Source organism: Cynocephalus volans, chromosome 11 (assembly GCF_027409185.1).
Source record: "Cynocephalus volans isolate mCynVol1 chromosome 11, mCynVol1.pri, whole genome shotgun sequence".
Classification (NCBI taxonomy): Eukaryota; Metazoa; Chordata; class Mammalia; order Dermoptera; family Cynocephalidae; genus Cynocephalus; species Cynocephalus volans.
Genome location: NC_084470.1, coordinates 30,582,556 through 30,604,010, shown reverse-complemented (window position 1 = coordinate 30,604,010; position 21,455 = coordinate 30,582,556). Strand labels below are relative to the sequence as shown.

At 33.9% G+C, this 21,455-nt stretch overlaps 1 protein-coding gene across 8 annotated transcripts in view; it reads left to right on the top strand.

Annotated features, from left to right (window-relative positions):
- The window catches only part of TBC1D5 (TBC1 domain family member 5), a 539,520-nt gene that overhangs the window by 147,994 nt on the left and 370,071 nt on the right, over positions 1 to 21,455 (top strand). Inside the window, exon 3 of one of the 8 annotated variants that reach the window (XM_063113713.1) lies at positions 1,362 to 1,434. The exons of the other annotated variants lie outside the window; for them this stretch is intronic. The gene's annotated coding sequence lies outside the window, so the exon portion shown is untranslated. The remainder of the gene's footprint in view (positions 1 to 1,361; positions 1,435 to 21,455) is intronic. 8 annotated transcript variants of the gene reach the window in all.

The window sequence follows — 21,455 nt, the reverse complement described above, 5'->3', positions numbered from 1 at the left end:
GTGTTATAACACCAAGATCAAGCGTTCAGATCCCCATGCCAGCCAGCTGCCAAAAAAAAAGTAATACAGTTTTAAACACATACATATGTTTTTCCTTTTTCTTCATCAAAATGTAAAAATTCTAGGAGGACAGGGTGTTAAAATTCAAGAAACAGGCAATTTAAGGGATGGCTAAAAGTATCAAAATAAATGAAGAAAAATGGAGAGTGGAATTTGTTAGTAATGGAACTTTGAGGAAAAATTTTTTTGCATAGAGTGCTTGATGGGAAAAATATATTAATGTACAGAATTTGCTTATTCATCAATTTACAAAGCCAGGAATTTAATTTCTAAATTTTTAATTTCTAAAAATTTTCAATTTCTGAATAAAATAGAACTGCTAATGATGTTGATATTCATTGCACATTTTGTTTAAAATTTGCTTTTATTTTCAGAGAATTTGAATTATTCTTTTTTTCCTCCAGTCCATCCTTTGTCTTATTTACATTCATACTTTGTTGGTACATATTATCCTCCAAAGTAGATTTGAACTTGAAGTAATGCCCTCTTTCTAAAAGTAGTACCAACGCCACTAAAGATAGCCCCTCTATTGTGTAAAAGTTAGGCAGGAAAGTGGGGGTGGGACAGGAGGAGCTCTGCTAACTGCAAAATTATCTCATGTACTGTTGGCTTGCTTACATTGGCTAATACCTCTTGGCGTGGTGAATGGGTGACCGAGTTGCTGCGCTTGCAGCTTTAAAAACTGAGAACAAAGATGGTTCAGGGCCGCACCTTGAATTGGCTGGTGCGGTCCGGCTGATGGAAATAAAAATCTTTTTCTCTTTTTCTGTATCGATCTCCAAGGGTGTTTTTTCTCCCGACGCCTATAACAAACTGAGTACAGAACTTGCAAGAAAAGTGTTTGTTTTTTCCTTATGTTCTCATGGCATAAACAATGAATCCTCTCATTGTAGGAATAACCTTACTGACAATTCCTAGCCAGGCAGATTATTGCCTGCTGTCTCTCTTTCCAGCTATCCCTTTCCCTCCTTGTGTTTGTCTGGAAGTGGCTTTTGGAATGTTGACAGAAGTGGTGAGCCTACCAGTAGTGTACCTTCACTGCCTGAAGTGCTGTGAGGTATGTGGTGTGACACTGTTGGCCTAATCACATTGAAATTGAGATAAAAAATGTTAATTTGTGAAATATTTCCAAATTTTATTTACTCCATAAAAATTTACAGATTTTAATGAAATGTATTAAATATGAAAAACATGGAGCAAGAAAGGGCATTCCATGTTTAAATATTTGTGTTTGTTTTAGTGTTTAAGACCCTTTCTGGATAGCATGTTCTCAGTGTGGCCCTCACATGTGTTTACTGCAGGGGTTCAGCCATATCTGGGATGTGGAGACAAGCAGGGTTGGCCCGCCAGTGATCTTTGATGCATAGAACAGAAGTGAGTATTTCTAAGAAAAATAAAGAATAAAGAGCCAACCTTGGTGATAACTCAGTTATTAAGAGAAGCAACACTTCTGAATTCAACCTGGTATCTGTTTTGTTTTCTAGTCCAGACCTTTTAGGCCTTATGTCAGAGACTTTGGAAATAGAAAGATGGGGGTGCTAGAAGAAAATAATCAGAAAGAACAGGAGAATTAGGAGAATTACTGTAAGATGCTTGAGGACAAACAGCATGGCCCTTGCACGCTGTAACTGAGAGACAAGGAGAAAGGAATTCTCTCTCCGTCTTTGTCACAGTCCACTGAGTAACTCATTTTGCAGACTACACTGTGCTGATAGTGTTAGAAAGGTGTGGGGCACTACGGTTGACAGCAGTGCTACTTGACAAAGCAGTGTTTAGAGCAGAGGGGAAGTAGGCTCAGTGGGAGTGGGCACATGCTGAAGAAACTGCAGTTGTGCTCTGTTGATGACAGTAGCAACCTGTAATCAACAGTACAAAGCAGAGGGGGAACAGTTTCCCAGAAGAAGGGAACAGATGAGACCTGCCCAAGCTTAATAATATGGAGGCAGTGGAAACAGCAGACCTCAAATTACTACACACAGAAAGACAAAGAAGAGTGAAATGACAGATTTGCCATAGTAGGTGCATTTTAGCTAACTGGTCTTATTCATGAACACGTGTGAGACACTTCAGGATAATTCCCAGAAACGCCCTGGGAGGATAATTTATAGGAAGGCCTGGCATCCTGCATTGGGGTGAAGATGAGAAGTAGGAAGCTTGAGTTACATTTATTTTGTAAAATAATTTACAAATTTATTGATGTACTAAGGGTCTCTTTTTTCAGTCTTCTTTTTTACTTCTTTCCACAAAATACTTTTTGCTTACTTACCTATGTAAGTACTTACTATGGCAAACAGAGAAGGTTCAGGCAGGGCATGTGTGAAGAATGTTGGAAAAAGACACTACAGGCAAAAGAAAATATTGCTTGCAGTGGCTCAAAGTGTATTTGAGGAACTGCAAGCAGTTTGGGTTTGCGTGTTGGGTGATATTGAGACCTGAAACTGTAGATATAAGGTCTAGATTTGTGAAGGGTATTGTGGTTTATACTAAGAGGTTGGCCTTTTTTTTTTTTTTTTTTTCCTAGAAGGATAAAGAAGGAGCGGAAGGAAGACTAGGTAGAAAGAGCCTCAAATTGTAGTGGTAGGCATTGTGTCCTACTTAAGGAATTTGAGCCAAGGAAAAGGTGTGATCAGATTTGAATGTCAGGAAAAGCATTTAAGTGACAGTTAGCAATTAAAATTGATGGGAGAACTCAAAAGACCAGATACGTTAGGAGACTGTTGCTAGTCAGGGGAGAAATTGAGACAAATTAAGGCAGGGTCAGAAGTAAGGGAGAAGAAGGGACTAATTTACAATGTAAAATTGACTAGATCTAGCATTTGATTGCATGTAAGAAGGCAATATAGGCATTTTGTCTAAGTGACTGGTTGGTTGGTGGTACCATTCCTCAGATAGAGAATACAAGAGGATCAGTTTGAAAGGGAAGAGGATGACTACTGTTTAGGCATTTTGTTGGTTAAAGATGTTTAGGAAATGGTTGAATATATGGATCTCTCACGCCCAGGAAATCAATTAGGGTAAGAGATGTATGCTTGGAATCATTAACATAAATGTTGGCATGAACTTATCAAAGAATTATTTGCTGAGCATTTTCCAAGCATCATGTTAGGCATTGGTAAAACAAAGGTAAATAAGTATGTTTGACAAGTATATGTAAGACTGCCCAGGGATGACAGGTAGAGATGAGGAAAGGACCTTGGACAAGCTGACTGCTATCAAGCAGTGTGACAAGAAAAGAAGAACTTATTGAAGACATGAAAGAGGGGAACAGTGAGTGATGGTGTGACTGAAGGCAAAGCAGGAGACAAGGAGAGTGTGATGAATAGAGAGGTCAGAAGTGAAGTGCTGAGAAGTGTCACTGAATTTGACATCCCTAAGGTGCATTAGTAAGCAGGTGGAATGGAGTGATGTGAAGCATAAGTCAGCCCACAGGGTAGTTGATATATAAATGGAAGGTGAAGTGTTGCAGACTACCAGTGAAAGGTACTTTACACTCTTATCTGTGAAGAGCTGGCTGTTAGGGGGATGAAAGCCTGAAGTTTGTTGTTCTTAATTTAGGAGAGACTTCAGCATGTTCACGTATTGATGAAAAAGGGCCAGGAGAGTGGGAGAGAGGTTGATGATATAGGAGAGAAAGCAAATTAGAATAGTTAAATTTAGAGCAACTTGTGTGAAAAGATGAAACAGATTTGGACCAAGACTAATGGAGAGATTAATTTGTATGGGAGGAGGGCTAATATTTTTTTTAATGAGAATGCTAGAAATATGAAAAGGGTGGATGTGACATGGCAGTTCAAGTCCTCCAAGAGGCAGATGCCAAGATGGAATTAGAAGTTTAGGAGATTTAGTGAGAGGACATCTTAGGAAGTTAAAGAAGAGAGGGAGCAAGTGTTAGCAGGGAAAGCCTGCAGACTCGAATGCAGGTCTGACACCTGTGATAGGAGGAAGGAAGCAAATTGGAGGGGCAGAACCTCAAAATGCAATGCAGCTGTGAAAGTCTCAGCCAGGCTGATGGTGAGAGGATGGTGGGGGTGGGCAGAGCAAATTTTGCCCATTGGAGGTGCCCTGTGTTGGGCAGGAATGGTCTTCCTCAAACATCCCTATCATTGGTTGGGAGCAGTCTGGGGAGAGTATGGCCTTGGTGTGAACACTGTGTAGATCCTGAAGGTATGACAGCTGGAAGGTATCAATTTAAACACTTCTCACAGCAGTTTCTCTGTTTCAATCGAGTGAAAGGGTCAAAGATCAAAGGAATTCTCATAGGTCCATTATTTCCTCTGCTTTCAGCAAATTGGTTGTAGAGTCAGAGGAGGTGACTGAGATTGTCAGTGTTGGAAGGAAATTGGTTGTAGAGTCAGAGGAGGTGACTGAGATTGTCAGTGTTGGAAGGTTTTTAGGAAAGTACAGCTGATAAACACAGAGAAAGAGAGGGTAATGTGATAAGACATTAGTTGAAATAGTAGCTCATAGAGTCTGGGATTGATGGGAAAGGAAGTGAAACTAGAAGGGGAATAAGGGATTGAAATTAAATGAAGTCAAAGAACTAGATGTTCCAGTGAGCTTGAAAGTACCAAGAGTGAGGGAGTAAGAGAATTTAAGGATAGAGGGAATCGTGATGATAAAATGGTATATTAGTTTAATAGCTGAGTTCCAGGAAATTTTGATATTTTGAAATCTCATCATGTGAATTGAGAATAGAATTTTACCAGCAGAAAATGATAATTATATGTATGTATCATAGAATTACAGCCATAAATATCATGAAAAAATGTAAAGGTATCATAATTACTTACAGTTTTTGTAGTGTTGTGAGGTGCTCACAGAGAGGAATCCAAGACCGATGTTGGTTTTATAGCTCTTTTAATAGTCGACAGCTCTTTTTGGTGTTATAGCTCTTTTTGATGTTACAGCACTTTATTGCATGCAAGCAAGGAGAGCACTAGGGAGTGAAGACTCCTAGACCAATGTCTCCCTGAACAAAGGAAAGAGGCAGTCTTTATAGCCAAAATTTCTGCCGTAACTTCCCACCCAAGTTCCCATTCAGGTCCTTTTATGTAAATGAGGGATGCAGCCCTGTTAATTCATATTGGCTGATCATGGGACACAGTCCATTGGTCAGCTCTGGAGCCTAATTTGCATCCAGACCATAGGGTGGTGTGAGACTGTTGTTGTCTCCTATTAACACATGGATACAGGTGGGTGCAGGAAGCAGGCTAGCTAAGTTGCAGGAGCCAGAGCTTGCCACCAAGACAGTCAAGCATAAAATCTCTAAAGTGGTTTCTCGAGCTGAAAAAAGGGAAAGGTTTAACAACTAGAAAATGCTCAGGGTTCTCTGTAACAGTAGTATAACTTTTCTGCAAAGTGTTAGAGCCATGTGTATATCTAGTTTCTTGATTGACTAAATCTATTCAGTTATCAGGAAGTGCAGTTTTGTTTTTCTAAGAACTTGTTTTTTTTTAAATGGGTTATTTTTTCAAGCTAATAGCCTAAGAAAATATTTGTCTTTTTTTTATTTCTCAAAAACAATCAAGTGAGTTCCCTCCCCTAAAGGATCAGTTTGCATCTCTAAAGATTACCTGACAGAAGAATTAGAGAATTGAAAAGACATTCAAAATCTGTATAGTGAAACATTACTTAAACCAAAATTAATTATGGTAAGACAACAGTTTTAAATACATTTAAGTAACTTTTCAATAGCTCTTCTTTGCAGAAAGAAATCAGGGGTTGCAACAAATAATGTAATTAAAATAATGTCATTATAAGAAGGATTGATGAAAGAATGACAGATGGGATAGACACTGTGATAAAGCAGTATGCTAAAATGTAACTGAAGATTCTAGGTGATAGGTATGTAGGTGTTCACTGTAAAATTCTTTCATCTTTTCTGTACATTTAAAAATATTTGTAATGTTGAAAAACAGTGTCATAGCACCTGCAACCTTGAAATGCATCAAACGCATAGATGGTCTGATAGATGGTTAGGTAAGTGATAAAACAAATACAGTAAAATATCAGTTGTAGAATCCAGATAATAGTTGTATGGATGTTCACTGTAACATTCTTGCAACTTTTCTGAAGATTTGAAATCTTTAAGGACAAAGTGTGGGAGAAAATAGTGTTATAAACAGACAGTGGAATTACAGCTCTGAAAGCAGATTAATTAGTCTGTGAGCCACAGCTTCCACATCTGTAAAATGGGAATAACATCTAGTTTGTAAATTGTTTTGAATATTGGAAAAAAAATATCTGTAAAGCAGCTGATAGGCATTTGATAACGCTTTTGATAATACTGAAACTATAAATTTGAAATTTAGGGTTTGTATCTTGGTTCTTGCTTAAATGTTTTTAGAATTTCTGGATATATGAGACTATTAACTTACTTGATGGAACTAGGGATGAGGTAAGGTCGAGGCCCCTACTTTCAGATCCTGTATGTTTCATAGTGGCTTAGTTTCTAAGAGAGATTGAACCCTACTGACGGTCCTCTTACAAAGGATGGACCTCCTGACCTTCCATTACCTATCAAAGAACACTTGATGTGCCTTTTTAAACATTTTCATTTTGTAAAGTACGTAAGTTCTCCAAAGTGGAGTTACTGTCTACCTGTCCTAATTAGTTGTTCCATGAGAATATATGTATACCATACGTCGTCAGTATTTTTGGAATATAAAGTAAATGAAAAATCATATATAGTGCTAAATATGTATCATGTTTATAAATTTGTATATTTTAAGAATATATATACTGCTTAATATTCTGTATTACCTTCTCCATCAATTACTTTTTTCTTTTTTTCTAGCAAAAGTAAGTCATTCTTGTTTTCTTTTTAAGAAGTAAACTTAGATTTCTGATTTGTTTGAGCTTCAGCATCAAGTGCATTTATAGAGTACAGTCCTCTTATTTTTTTATTTGCTCTGTTTTGTATGCAGGGTGGATAAAAATTACTGAACTTTTTATATTTATGTAAATTTATTTAAAATTAAATTCAAATTTACTACCATATGCCTCAAGGGCTAAACATAATATAGACTATTATAATCATTTATATAAATTGGTTTTAAAAACCAGTTCAATATGTTGAACCAATATGTCATGAATTTCATATCTATATAGTTGTCATTCTAGTAAATTCCATGACATGTACTTTTACAGCACACAGATTTTAAATAAAATTGAGTAGACTTTTCTAGTCTGCATTATGGAGGAACTTCTGTTATCATGCAGTTGACTAATTTAATATCAGAAAAGAACCATGGTGCTTAAATGTGAACTAGCCAGATTCTGCATATTTATCAAATCTTTTAGGACAGAGTTTTTATCTTCAGTCGTACTTACTAATTGTCCTCATTTGCAAATCTTTATATGATATAGAACACATGAAAATGAATGTATACTTCAAAGGGTTGTTCAAAGAGTGTCCTTGTTCTCTTTCTGTGGGTATTTGCCAGCCTTTGACTGCAAATCTTCACGAAACTTTAGAGATTCATAAACAAGGCATCTTTGAATGCATATTCTTGAGCAAAAACCTAGAACAAGACTAATGAATTATAAAACATTATATATGTTTCCTGTTGCCAAAACAGAACAATGTTTCTCTTTATTCTTAAATGAAGATGTTTTTATGATTTAAATTTTCAATCATTTAAATGGTGGTAAAAATTTCAAACATGGGAGATTTAATATAAGCAAGTGTTGTATATTTGTTATTGACCTTGAATGTTAAACAGTGCTGTATACTACTTTTCCTTTGTGATTATAAAAATCAGTTCATTTTTTAGTAAAACCCAACAGTTATGCCACTTAACGCTTAACAAAATATTTAACACATAAACAAAAGCAGTTTCCACCAACCCCTTGACAATGTTCTCTCTTTGTAATGTAGCTATGTTTGCACAGTTAACCTGCTATTAGTCTGTTATGATTATAAAGAATTAAAATAACTTATTTTTTTAAAAGAGTGATACATACCTTTATTTAGCAATTTCTCATTCTCTTTATTTGCTAAATATAAAATGGCAGTAAAAAATATAAATTTCTTACATTCTTAGAGAGTTTATTTTCTTAAATAGTTGTCTGTTAGGGTCATTTGTTCTGAAATTTTATTCTTCCTACATTCAAAAATGAATGAAAAATGTAGAAGAAGCTTTATCTTTGAGTTGTTATTTTTCTAAGTTCTGTCTAGAACATTATTACCAAAGCCTGCTATGTTTATGAAGAGAAGAGTTAGGAAGGAGAGGAGAATTAGTATAGTTTAATTCATTATGTTGGTTCGGTAGGTTACGGTTTTTATTATTTTTATGTAATCTGAGAATTTTATACCTGGATGTTTTTTTTTTCTTGAATATCTTTTGGTCTTTTTAACATGTGTGGGTTTTTTTACCTTGTCATATTTAGGTATATTTTGTTTATTTAGGCCAATTTCTAATTGTCTTCAGGAAGCATTAACGGCTGAAGACTCTAATTTATTTTCAATGTGTGGTATTAACTGCTGTGCTGTATATACATTTTATATTTATGTCAGGAAAGGGTTGCAGAGGGGTGCTTTTGAACTACCTTTTCAGCTCTAAATAGCTATTGTGTACATATGGTAAGGTACTGCTGCTTAACAATTAGTAACTGCTTTGATGAAACTAAATTACATGTTTAAGTTCCCATCAGGAAGTCGCTTCACATATCTGTATTAATGTATTCAAGACTCGAGAAGGAAAGTTAATTTTCCAGCTTAAATATTTAATTCAAGCTTAAAATTTAGTCTGTAATTAGAGCTCCCAAATGGCAGGAACATGGAGTATTTGTCCATTTTAATTAGATTGTTGTTTACCTATTAATTATATATCATATCTTGTCATATAGTTTTGATGGTAACAGATGGTGCTAGGAGTTAGTAAGGGTTTGAACAAAATAAGATTCCACATGATTTATTAAGTTGCACTTTATTAGTGAATGGTCTGCTTTAGTCAGGTTATTCTGAATAAGGATTGTGAAATGTTTTGGTAATTTACTAATTTTGGTGATTATTCTTTTGTGGACTCTTAAGAAATATTAAACATAAAAAAGTCTGAGATGAGTGATGTCTATTTAGAAACAAAATGGATTAATTTAGGCTTTTTAACTTTTAAAGGGTATATATTGTCAAATTGTATAATTGGTATGAAGTTTAATGCATTTTGCTAGGACAATGTTAGAGACTCAGTTTTATTTATTGGCGAAAATGTGGGCATAGGGAATGTTTTATGTATATAATTAAGATTTATGATATGAAAAATAATAGGACAATGATTCAGTTATTTTTTTTCAAAAAAATTCCTTCCCTAACTTATTAATTTAACAAAAAGACATGGTTCTTTGTTTACCAAAATATCTAAGAGCAGTCTCTGGTGTTTAGTGAAGTTGATCAATAGAATTTCCATATTCAAAAAGCAAAATGTCAACTAAATAGAAAGGCCTTCTAAGTTTATTTATACAAGATTTTATTAATATTTTTGGTTACCAACTTGGCTTCCTAAAATGAAGAAATTTTACATATGCATATATGCATATACATATGGAGAGAGATAGAAAAACAGAGAGGGACAAAGGACAGAAAGGAAGGAGGGTTTAAAATTTTAGTCTTTTAGTCTTATGCAGTTTATTTGAAATTTACTGTAATTCTCAGTATCATTAATTTAAAAGTAAGTTTGTGTTACTGTTTCTATAGTTCTTAAGGTTCTGATATATGTATATATATCAGAGAGTCTTCTGCAGCAAATCTTGAAATTAATAAAAGTGGGGCCCTCTGTTTACTTTTTGCTATAAAACACTGACCACAGTTGTCAAAACAACCTTAAGAGCTGTTAGATGTATAACACAGGACACACATGTATGAAATGCTCATATAACTGAATATATTAATCACTTAAGCTTATTTTGCATAATTTGCTGAATGAAGATTTTTCTCACTACCTGTATGTTACAATGTCCTTAGAAGTGTTTGATTTGTTCAGGAAAGAAGAACTAAATGATTGTTTTTCCCTACTGAATGGCAAATTGTCACTTTAATGTGGCCTTAGTTTCATGTTATTCTCCCCCTAGAATGTTGGGTGCTAAAAAATGATCTCAAATATTGTGCTATAGTGTTATACTATAGGGAGGATGCTGCATTATAGTTACAGTAATAAAAGAGAATATTGAAGGAAAAGAATTATCATTCACTTAGAATACATATAGCCTTAGTTTGAAAGTTTGAATTCTTAACATTTCTGCAATTTTTGAAAATATGGGATTGTATTTTCTTTGGCAAAATTAATTAAATGTCATATGCAGTAATTTCCACCAAAAGAAGGAAAATGAAATTGAAGCATGTAAATCACTTTTACTTGGAAAGTTATCCTTTATAAAGAAATAAAGAAATGACTTGTTTTTTTTTTTTTTTAAGCATGTGAAATAGACTTTACATTTATTTTGTTATATTGTTTTATCTGGGGCAATAAATAAATTAATATATAAATGAAAGGTTATTTGCTGATTGTTAACAGAGACAGCAAGTGAAAATAGAAGTGAAGTTTTCTTCAGGATTGATTCTTCTCAACTCCTCACCTGCCACTTTATCCCTTGGGAGGACTTTTATTTTGTTTCAACAGTCAACCATGTATATTTAACTTTTCCAAAGAATATGGAATTACTGATTACCTTTTCTGTAATTATTATGATCTTTCTTTCCTTAAAATAGCAGTATATGAAAAATGTTTAGGAAAATGTAGTAGTTGGTTAAGCAATCTTATTACTTTATGCTGATCTGAACCAAGGTGATACATTAACTACTACGCTTTAAGGACTTTAAACATAGGACTCAACAAATGTTACTGAATGAGCAGCTAATCTAAGTTGATAAGTTTTGCTGAGATAGTGACCCTTTGGGAAAAGGTGATGATTGTAGATAGGATTAAGCCCCTAGTCATGTACAGTTGATGTTTTTACAGTGTCTTAAAGATCCATTAGATCCAGTTCCTCAAACATATAAATTTCCCCAGGAACAGGTCTAGTACTAGGACAATGACAACCAAGTATTAGTTATTCCAAACATTGAGGCGCAGTACTTTAAAAAACTAACTCAGGTATTTTTCAACTTTATTCTTCTCATGTAATTGACTAAAAGCACCACAAAAACTAATATTCTGTAAATTAAATTTTTTGACTCACTTTAGGTTTTTTTCCTTTTTTTTTTTTTTTTTCCACTCATTGATGCAGTGTTACCATGTAATGTGGCAGGTTCAAAATTAAAATAATCTGGGCTGGCCAGTCAGCTCAGCTGGTTAGAACGCAGCACTGTAACACCAAGGTCATGGATTCAGATCCCCATACAGGCCAACCACAAAAGAAGAAAAAAGATGTTTGAGGCTGGCTGTTTGGCTCCGTTTGTTAAAGCAAAGCCTTGTAACACCAAGGTCAAGGGTTTATATCCACATACTGGCCAGTGGTAAAAAAAACAAACAAACAAACAAAAAAAACCCCAAAATTTATCTGTAAGCAAAATATTCAAGACTTGAGTACTCATGATTTGATGTCCAGGTACTTTTTTTTTTTTTTTTTTTTTAATACATAGGGAAAAAGATAACCATTTGTCTATGCTGCGTACTCAAGAGGGAGGTAAAGATTTTGTGAGATCCTCATTTGTAGTTGTGGGGCATGCATAGGGAACCAACTAGCATGGTTGGTAGGATGGGTGAATGCATATTTGAAATACATTAGAAGTACTTACTTTTCTTAAACATATCTTTATGCCTGTCTGCATTTGTGTTTCTGTTCTTTTTAAATGTGATGACCTTGGCTGGAACTCCTACCTAATCTTTCTGTAAAATTCAATTCAAATTTATTTCTTTGTAAAATATTTTAGCTTGCACATTCCTTGGCACTTTGTATATCCACTCATCATGTTGGAATTACAATTATTTGTTTATGTGTCAGTGTTTTCTATTATACTGTTGGCTCCTGCAGGTTAAGGGTAGTATTCTATCATATTTTTACTTCCAGTGATTTCAGCACAGTGACTAATTCATAATAGAGGTTTAATGAATGCTGGTTGAAAGAATGAATAAAAGTATTTTCATAGGATGTGGCTATAATGTAAGAGTTAGAATGCTATAGATCTGTGAGTGATGCCTGTGAAGTTTTCTTAACTTAAATAATTATAATATTTTTTTTCTTATAAGAAAATGTCTGGGAAGGTCATTTTTTTCTCCAGTTATTTTTTCCAAATTAAACTATATTTTTTGCTAATGTACAAGTGTGCATGTTTTTGCTAAAATAATCAAACAATACAGAAGTGTATGAAGTTAAAAGCCACCTGTATGTAATTCTTTTTCCAGTGATGACCATTGTTTCTTGTTTGAATATGTTCTTCCAGGCTCCTTTTTTTTTTTTCTTTCATGCTTTTCTGTCTTTCTCCTCTCGTTTTTATTTTAAAATTTTATATACATAAGGTTTTTCTAAAGGTACTATTTTGAAATCTCGATTCTTCACTTGAATTCATTATGACCTCCAGGTACATATATCTCGCTGCCTACCTGAGGTCTCTCTACTTGGATTTCACAAGGATTCCTCAAATTTAACAAGTCTAAAATTCAATTTATTATATACTTCCTTCATTCAGTTCTTCTCTTTCCAGTTTTCCCAGTTAAAAGTCAATAATCTTTTTATCCAGTTGTGAAACCAGAAAACCCTCCCTTGTTATAACCAATTCATTTGTGTTCTAAGTTTTGATACAGTTATGGATTTGTTTTGGACTTAGTTTTAATCTGTTGTTTTATCTGTCTTTGCACAAACTTTACACTTTTAAATAATTGTGAATTTATTGTTTTTCTACCTGACAGGACTATTATCTTCATATTATTATTCTTTAAAAAATTACAAGTATTCTCAATCTAGATGGACTTCAGAATCTGTCTGCCACCTTCTGTCCTCACAGTCTCTTTGGAATTTTTATTAGAATTGCATTAGATATACCAATTACTTTGAGGAGCATTTATATCTTTCCAACAATGAGTATTTCCATCCTTGAATATGTTGTGCATCTTTATTTAATCAAATGGCATTTTAAATCCTTTAAACAAGTCATACTTTTTCTCCATCTCAATTTTTTACAGTGCACTGTTTGTTGCTGTTGTGCTGCGTTATTTTCCTTAAGGTTGTTTTTGGTTTGTCTAGTGTTTAGCAAAGATCGTGGTACATCACTTTAGTAAATATTTATTGAATTTTGAGCACTTTTTAGTAGGGAAGCTTTCTTTCCTTCTCTCTCTTTTTTTGGTCATGAAATCCCATTCATTTTATGATTTGAAAAAAAATTTTTAATTGATTATCTTGGGTTTTTGTAGATAACATGAGCTGCAGATTATACTTTTGTCTTTCTTTTAAAGTTTATACTTCTCATTTCTTTTGCTTGACCTATTGGATTGGCTAAAATCTCCCTACCAATGTTGAATTAGTAGAATTGGCATTAATAGCCAATTTACTCTTTTGGAATGTTAAGAGAAATCCATTTATATTTTATCATTATAAATACTCTTTTTTACCCTAATAAATGTTTTGTTGAGGAATGGAAATTTTACGTTTTGCCTACTTAGTTTATTTCGAAATTAAGAATGGGTGTTAAATCTTATCAAAAGTTTGCCACATTCAGTGAATTGTTGTTGTAGTCTTTTGTCCTTTAGCTGACTTATGTAATAGTTAATAGATTTTCTAATATTAAACTGCCCTTGTATTTTTGGAAACATTCCTTCTTGCTCATGGTGTATTTGTGAGATTATTCTTTTTGTGCTCTATTTGTCATGTTTTGGTGTTAGGGTAATGCTAACATAAAGTTAATTGGGGCAATTTTTTTTTTCTTTCCTGTTTTTGTTGTATTTATGGAACTTTTTAAAAATAATAGGAACAATCGGTTCCTTGGAGGTTTATTTAAAATTACCCATACTATAATTTAGTTCAGGTGCCTTTGGTTGGGGGTGGGACATTATAGTCACAGAGGAAAATCTTTGACTACAAGTCTGATATCTTCTGAAATTATTGGTGTTTTCAAGTTCTTTGCAGCTTATTGAATTGATTGTGGAAATTTGTTCTTTCTTAGAAAAATATCTATTTCATTCGTTTTCTTTTCTATTTCATTTAGATCTTCAAATTTGTCAGAATAACATTTTGTACATAATACATCCTCCACCCCCCATTAAAAAAAATATTATTTAAGTCTGGTATTATATCCCCTTTCCTGTTACTAATGACACTTCACGGTTTTTCCCCCCTTCCTCTTAGTCATCTTATCAGAATTTAGTCTATTTTACTGAGCTTTTCAAAGAAGGAAAGAACTAGTTTATTTGCTTCTCCCTTTGCTAATTTATTTGGCTTATTTTGTTATGATCTTCTTGAGATAAGTGCTAATTTATTTATTTGTTATATTTTCATTTGTTTTACTTTTAACAAAGTGTTAAATGATTCTTCCGTACTGTAGCTTTGATTGAACCTTATAGGTTTTTACATATATATAAATTGTATGTATATGTATGATATATATATGATATGTATGTAGTTTTATTTTTAATTTGCTTTAATTAATTAGTTTTTAGCCTTTTCATGATAAAATAGAACACAAAAACCACCCCAAGGCAAATATATATCTTGGTTAATTTTTATAAGGTAAACATGCTTGCTATTATCACTCAGGTCAATAAATAGAACTTTGTCAGCCACTGTGGAAGCCCTTCCGTGTACTCTATGCCAATCACAGCCCCCTTTCTCCCTTCAAAAGTCACCATTCTTCTGACTTCCAGAATGATAACTTATTTCAGTTTCTTTATGGTTTTATTACCGAAGCGAGCATCTCTAGACATTACAATTTAGTGTTGTCCATTTATAAAAACTGTATTTGCCTTTTAAGTCTTTCTTAATTTATAGTTTCTCTTTCTAACTCTGTTTTTTTTCTTTACAAGTAATCTACTGAAGAACTTGGGTTGTTTGACTTGTAGAGTTCCCAGCAGTCTGGATTTTACTGATTTTATACTCATTATGCAGTTAAACATTTTCTTCTATATTTTCTCCAAGTTGGCAGATAGAGTAAGAACTTGATTGGATTTAGGCTTAATCTCTTGGGCAAGACTGTAGGTGCTATCTTGTTCTCTCATCAAGAGGCACATAATATCTCATTTTCGTTTTAAATGTTGGCAGCCATTGATGCTTAAAGCCTTGACCCACTCACTCAATATTTTATTTGTTATACAGTGTTTTTGTTATATATAAACTGTCTGGAAGTGAATTTTGTTTCAATTCCTGATTCTCTAACGAGGATTTTTGGCATTAAAGAAATTCTAGATTTGTATTGTGGTCAGCAAATGTGGACTCCATATTTTCCCAATGTATTAAGATGATCTTTGCTTCCTCTTATATATGTAAATTTGCAAATGTCCCATTGGCATTTGTAAAGAATGTCTGTTTTCTTTTGGTTGTCATTTAAATGTTTTATATTTATGTAGCTATTAAATATTAAATGAAACTTATTACCATATTCTTCCAAAGGTCTGTGTTCTTATTTATGTATCCTTACCTGATCAACCAACTCTTTTAGGATGGATTGGAGATACAACCATCACTAGAGGCGTGAGGGTCACATAGGGTGTTTTTTGTTTTGTTTTCTTAGCAATTATCCAAGTGAGAAGTGATGACTCCTTGAACTAAGACATCGAGAATAGAAGAAAGTAGGATATAGACTCTAAGATATTTAGGAGGTAGATGTGGAAAATGTGAGACGTGAAAGGAGTCTAGTTTCTATTTTGTGATTATAGGTTGACAGTGTGATTAAGCATATCATTTAGAACAGGGATTGACAAAATCTGGCCTGTGTTCCAAATCTGTCCTGCTCTTTTTTTTGTACTTTTTTCATACTTTTGTACAGCCCACAAACCAAGAATTGTTTTATGTTTTTAAATGTTTGGAAAAAAGTCAAAAGAGGAGTGCTATTTTTTGACATATAAACATTATACAAAATTCAAATTTGTCTTCATAAATAAAGTTTTATTGTAACACGGCAGTGATCATTAGTTTAGAGCAGAGTTGAGTAGTTTTGACAGAAGCTGTATGGCCCACAAAGCCTAAAATATCTGCTCTCTGGCCCTTTACAGAGTAATTTGCTAGCAGCTAGCTGAGAGCAACCCCTATTCTTATCTTCCTCATTCCCATGTAATCTTGTATTCATAACAAATAATTTCTTATGGGTGTAGTTTTAAAAATATTCCTACATATTATAACTGCATGAATTTAACCTAGCTTGTGACCATTAATTTTTGACCACATCGAAATCCATTTCCCTTGCAAGTTATTTTTGGTCTATTTAGTATGATTATTGAATGCTTTTAAAATACAAGTCCATTTGATATTAACTGTGCTGTTAAATCAGTGACTTTTCCTAAATGCTATTCAGACAGTCTTGGCCATTATTACTATTAAGGTGATAATTTTATTTATTTATTTATTTTATTTATTTATTTTTGTCTTTTTTGTGACTGGCCGCACCACGCTCAGCCAGTGACCGCACTGGCCATCCCTATATAGGATCCGAACCCGCGGCGGGAGCGCTGCTGTGCTCCCAGCGCCGCATCGGCCCATAAGATGATAATTTTATATTGTACAGTCTGTTATGTTTGTATTTTCCCTAGAGATTCTCTATTTTCATGTACTCAAACTGCACTTTAAATAAACAGATTGTTATAATCATTCTGAGAGTAAATCTTCTCAGGTTTTAAGACAGAATTGTGATTTTATTAAAGATTAAATTTTAGACTCTCATAGTCATAGTTTGTTGATTTATAATCCTATAAAATATCATACAATTCTATAAAATATCAGAAAAATAAGTGTTCTTGAAAAAGTCAAATCTGGTAATATGTAAATAGGTAGAGAGAAGAATTTGGCTGTTGAACCATACAAGCGGTTTACTATAAACCACAAGAGAGAGGTTTTACATCATGGAAATTTCTAATGTTTTCATAACATAGTTGTGTGGAGTAATTAGGAATCCAGTAATGACCCATCCTTAGCAATTTAAGATGCCTTTGTTTTGTTATGTGGCTGTGTCTTTTTCTGTGTCTGTATTCTGTCTTAAATTTCTGATATTCATATCCTGACAAATTATAAAATATTAATTTTTAACATTTTAATTTCTTTCATCTTTCTATGGTTATTGCTTGTGCTCAGATACAAAGATTTCTAGAAGGTGAACCACTAATAGAAGTTGACGTGAAAGCAAGCAAAATATATTTCCATTTTAATACTTGTTAAAAGCAGCAAAGTACATTGTTAAACTTTGTATTTTTCATTTGGAAAAGTGTGATGTATTGACACAAACTTCTTATCTTCATCAAATAATTACATACAAATGGAGTGTTAACTTATGTAAGCCATTGTATGTCAAAGGAGCTCTGAGAAAAGGGGGCCTGCCATACTGTTGTTTTTCCAAATACAGAGGTTTCTTAATTATCTTGTTTTTAAAATTATTCATGGGAAATTTCTTAATTTTATTGCGGTCAGTTATTGATTTACACTTACCTCTTTCTGTTACCAATGAACAAGTAGAATTGATACCTGGTCTTTGATTAATGATTTAAACATTTGTCAACAAATAATGTGCTTTTCACTCATGTTAATCTGTTATTTTATTTTTTATTTTTGTTTTGTGTTGAGGGAGAAAGGTACTTTAGGTTGTGTGACATACATACATTTTGTAGCAGTATAAAAATGCAAATATGCTTTGGCTTTTTTAGCCTGCCTTCTATTCCTACTTTTTATATTCACCAAAATAAATGGTCAGTAAGTGCAATTCACTTGTGCATATAAACTATTATTCTGAGGGTATTTAATAATGGCTACTTAAGGAAGTTTCATAGCCTGTAACAATCATTTATGAAATGTTTTCCTAAGCAGTTTGTTAATAAAAATAATAAAATTGTTAAATTTTGAAAATGAGTTACCCTTTTGATAAATTAGAGCTGATTTAAGATTATCTTTTAAAAATATCACTTATGATTGGTTGCATTCTGGGATAAGCTTTCAGGGATGGGAGAAAATGGTGTGCAACAAGGCATGCCACGATCAAACCCCTTGCTCATGGAGATAATTCTGGTATTAGTGTGTACAATGGCATTCAGAGGGAGAGAAACTGGAGGTGTGGAGTTACTACTGTAATATCATGGTCAGCTATAAAGAGAACCTGAGTTGAGCAATGACCAGTCAGGAGGAGGAGATGATGATGAAAATACAAGTAATGGAAATTAATTTCAAAACATTAGAAATTGCCCCTTTTGGGCCAACCCCGTGGCTCACTCAGAAGAGTGCGGTGCTGGGAGCTCCGAGGCCACAGGTTCGGATCCTATATAGTGATGGCCGGTGCGCTCACTGGCTGAGTGTGGTGTGGTCGACGCCAAGCCAAGGGTTACGATCCCCTTACCGGTCACAAAAAAAGAAAGAAAGAAAGAAATTGCCCCTTTTTTTGTAGGCAAAAAACTACAGAATATCAGCAATTTCATATAGGTCAACTTAATACATTCATTATCAACTTGAGTTAGAAAAAAAAAAAGCATAAAATTTAAATATTTGAAAGGAAGAGAATAACTGAAGGGCTTTGTGATTTACAAGGTAAGGGTCGGTGACACTAGCATGGGAAGATTTTATGGAGAAAGTAGATGTGTTTCCTAACACCCAAGTCCTACAATGCCCTTTAGGATCCAGGCCAAATCCCATCTGTGTAAAGCTTTAACTCAGGACCCAAGTGCAAAACAGTGCTCCATGATGGAAGAGAATAAAGAACCCATTTATCGTTCGTTTGTCATTAACCTTTGTTGGTTTTCTAGAATGTGTTCCTGAACATCACATAACAAAAGAACAGTGAGAACAAGAGAATGGTCGTGTCTCTCTGCTTTTCCTCAGGCAAAATACGTTCACACTAAGCCTCTTAGATAAAAGTTCCTGCCTATGGAACTTTTGCCTTCTCACTATCCTTTTTAAGGACTTCTTTCAGTTCCACCCCATGAGACCTTCCTCACCGATTATATTAGTTATGGGCAGGCTGTAGAATTCTGACTAAAGTTTCCCAAATTACTCCTCTGTGAGTTATGTTATGATTCTTTTCGAAGACTGTTTTCAAAAGATGTCTGGTGAGTTTCTTTTAATAGGGTGGATTAGTGAAACAGTAAATAATAGGCTTTGGTTAAGGACTTTTTGTGTTGACTGATAACCTCTTCACAGTGACCTGGTGCTGTTATTTAAATCTTAGGTTATTTCATGCAGTCTATTCTCACCAAATATAGTACACCGCTGTAGAGTGGGAATTCTATCTTATATGTCTTTGATGAGGTGAAAGTTGCTTGTAAAAATAATACATGACATACAAACAGAAGATATTGCACCCATATAGTAGACTGAGTGTTTAGGGAATAGATGTTGATAAGATTTAAAGGCAGGAAAGAGCAGTTGTCCATAGTTGATTCAACCAGTTCCCTACTGTTGAACATGTGGACTGTTTTCAGCATTTTGCTTCTAGAAACAATATTGTAATGAATAAGCTTATGTTCAGGTACTTCAGAAAGTTTCTTGGAAGATAGTATTCAAAGAATATGAATCTTTTCATGAAGTTTTTGAAGTACACTCATATAGGTTTTCAGTCCCTTATCTGAAATTTGTAGGAAGACTTTAGATATGTTTTGGAGTTCACAATTTTGGGGGTTTTAGAAATGTTAATAGTTATGCATGCTCTAAAATTACAGAACATTTCCAATGGTGGCAGCACCCAGTAACAAACAAATTACTGTTTCTGATATAAAATATATGATTATTTGTACTGTTGACTAAATAAAGACTATAAAAATAGCTTCCTATCAATTCAAGTCAAATTTGTTGCCAAATGACTTTGTGTTAAAGTCAGGATATTACTTTTTATTTTTGGAGATTGTGGCCATATACATATGTGTGTGTGTGTGTGTGTGTGTGTGTGTGTGCTGATGTATTTGTGGGAATAATTTCCAACATGGATTTTCTAAGTAAAGAGAAAGTGCATTTGTAGTTTTATTAGATATTGTTAAATTTCTCTCCCCATTGTTGTACCATTTTCCATTCTCACCAACAATGTGTGGAGAGAGAGCTGGTCTTCCCAGGCTTACTACTAGTGTGTGTTGACTGACTTTTGGATTTTTGCCAGCGTGATAGTAAAAAATGGAATCTCACTGTAGTTTTTTTTACAAGGGACGTTTTAAAAGAATTTTTAAAGGACTTTTTGTATTGACTGATAACCTCTTTACAGTGACTATGAAGAATTCCTTAAATAGCAGCAGGGACACATGATACCATCTCCTTTCCATATTTGCCCATCTGTCTTTTGCCTCAAATTTGATAGCCCAAAGGTTATATTTGTGTTTAGTCTGTGAATTCAATAAAGAGTGAACACCTACCATAGAGTCAGTTTTGTATTTGGCACTGAGTTTGTATAATAAAAGTTTATTTTCTGTCTTCCAGGCAGGATTTGGGGCTAAAACATTAATTGTAAACAAAAGCACTGATAAATGCGAAAATTCCATGTTAAATGTTAGGATTCACGTTTCTCTAGCCTAGGAACTCTGAAATTGTCCTACAGCTCATTTCTGCCTTCATACTTCTTTACTAGCTGTTTCTTCTTTGTTTGTTGTCTTTCACCCACCACTAGCATTTAAGCTCCTTTTGATCAGGGCCTTGTTTCCTGTTTACTGCTATGTCCTAGGGCCTAGAATAGTGCCAGGCATGTGCTGCCTTTTCAGTAATTACTCTTGGAATGAATGTCTTCTTTCATGATTTGCCTTTGTGCTTGCTGCTGCCTCCAGAGTGCATTTCTCCTTAGCCTTTCCTTGTCTAGCTTACAAACTTCTATTCATCCTTCCATATGCCGTTTGATTTAGGAAGGAAGATGATATGTATAATTTGATTTCATTAGAAAACAATAACAACTATTTTGATTCTCCTTTGAAACATTTCCAGAATTCTTGACTTGAATTATGATTTTGAAGCTTAGTTTTGTTTTTTTTTTTAATGGGCTCTATGGGAGGGAGCTTTGCCCAGCCATGTTGCTTCCTTTGCTTTAAAAAGCTTGCTTCTTTGATACTTCTGTGCTTTATATTAATTTTTCTTTTTTTGTCTTAAGATCATAGGTCCTTGTGTTATTTGGAATGACTGATATACTGTATATTCAGATTTCAGATGTTGAGTAATAGTTTTCACATTAGAGATAGCCTAAAGGAAAAAAAGTTACATAAAACCACAAATCAGTGCTGCTCAGAAACAAAGCTTCCCATGCTGTTGCTCAGGTGCTGCAGATGTTTAAGATGGCATGAATACATACCATATGTGTTGAAGAATAAAAG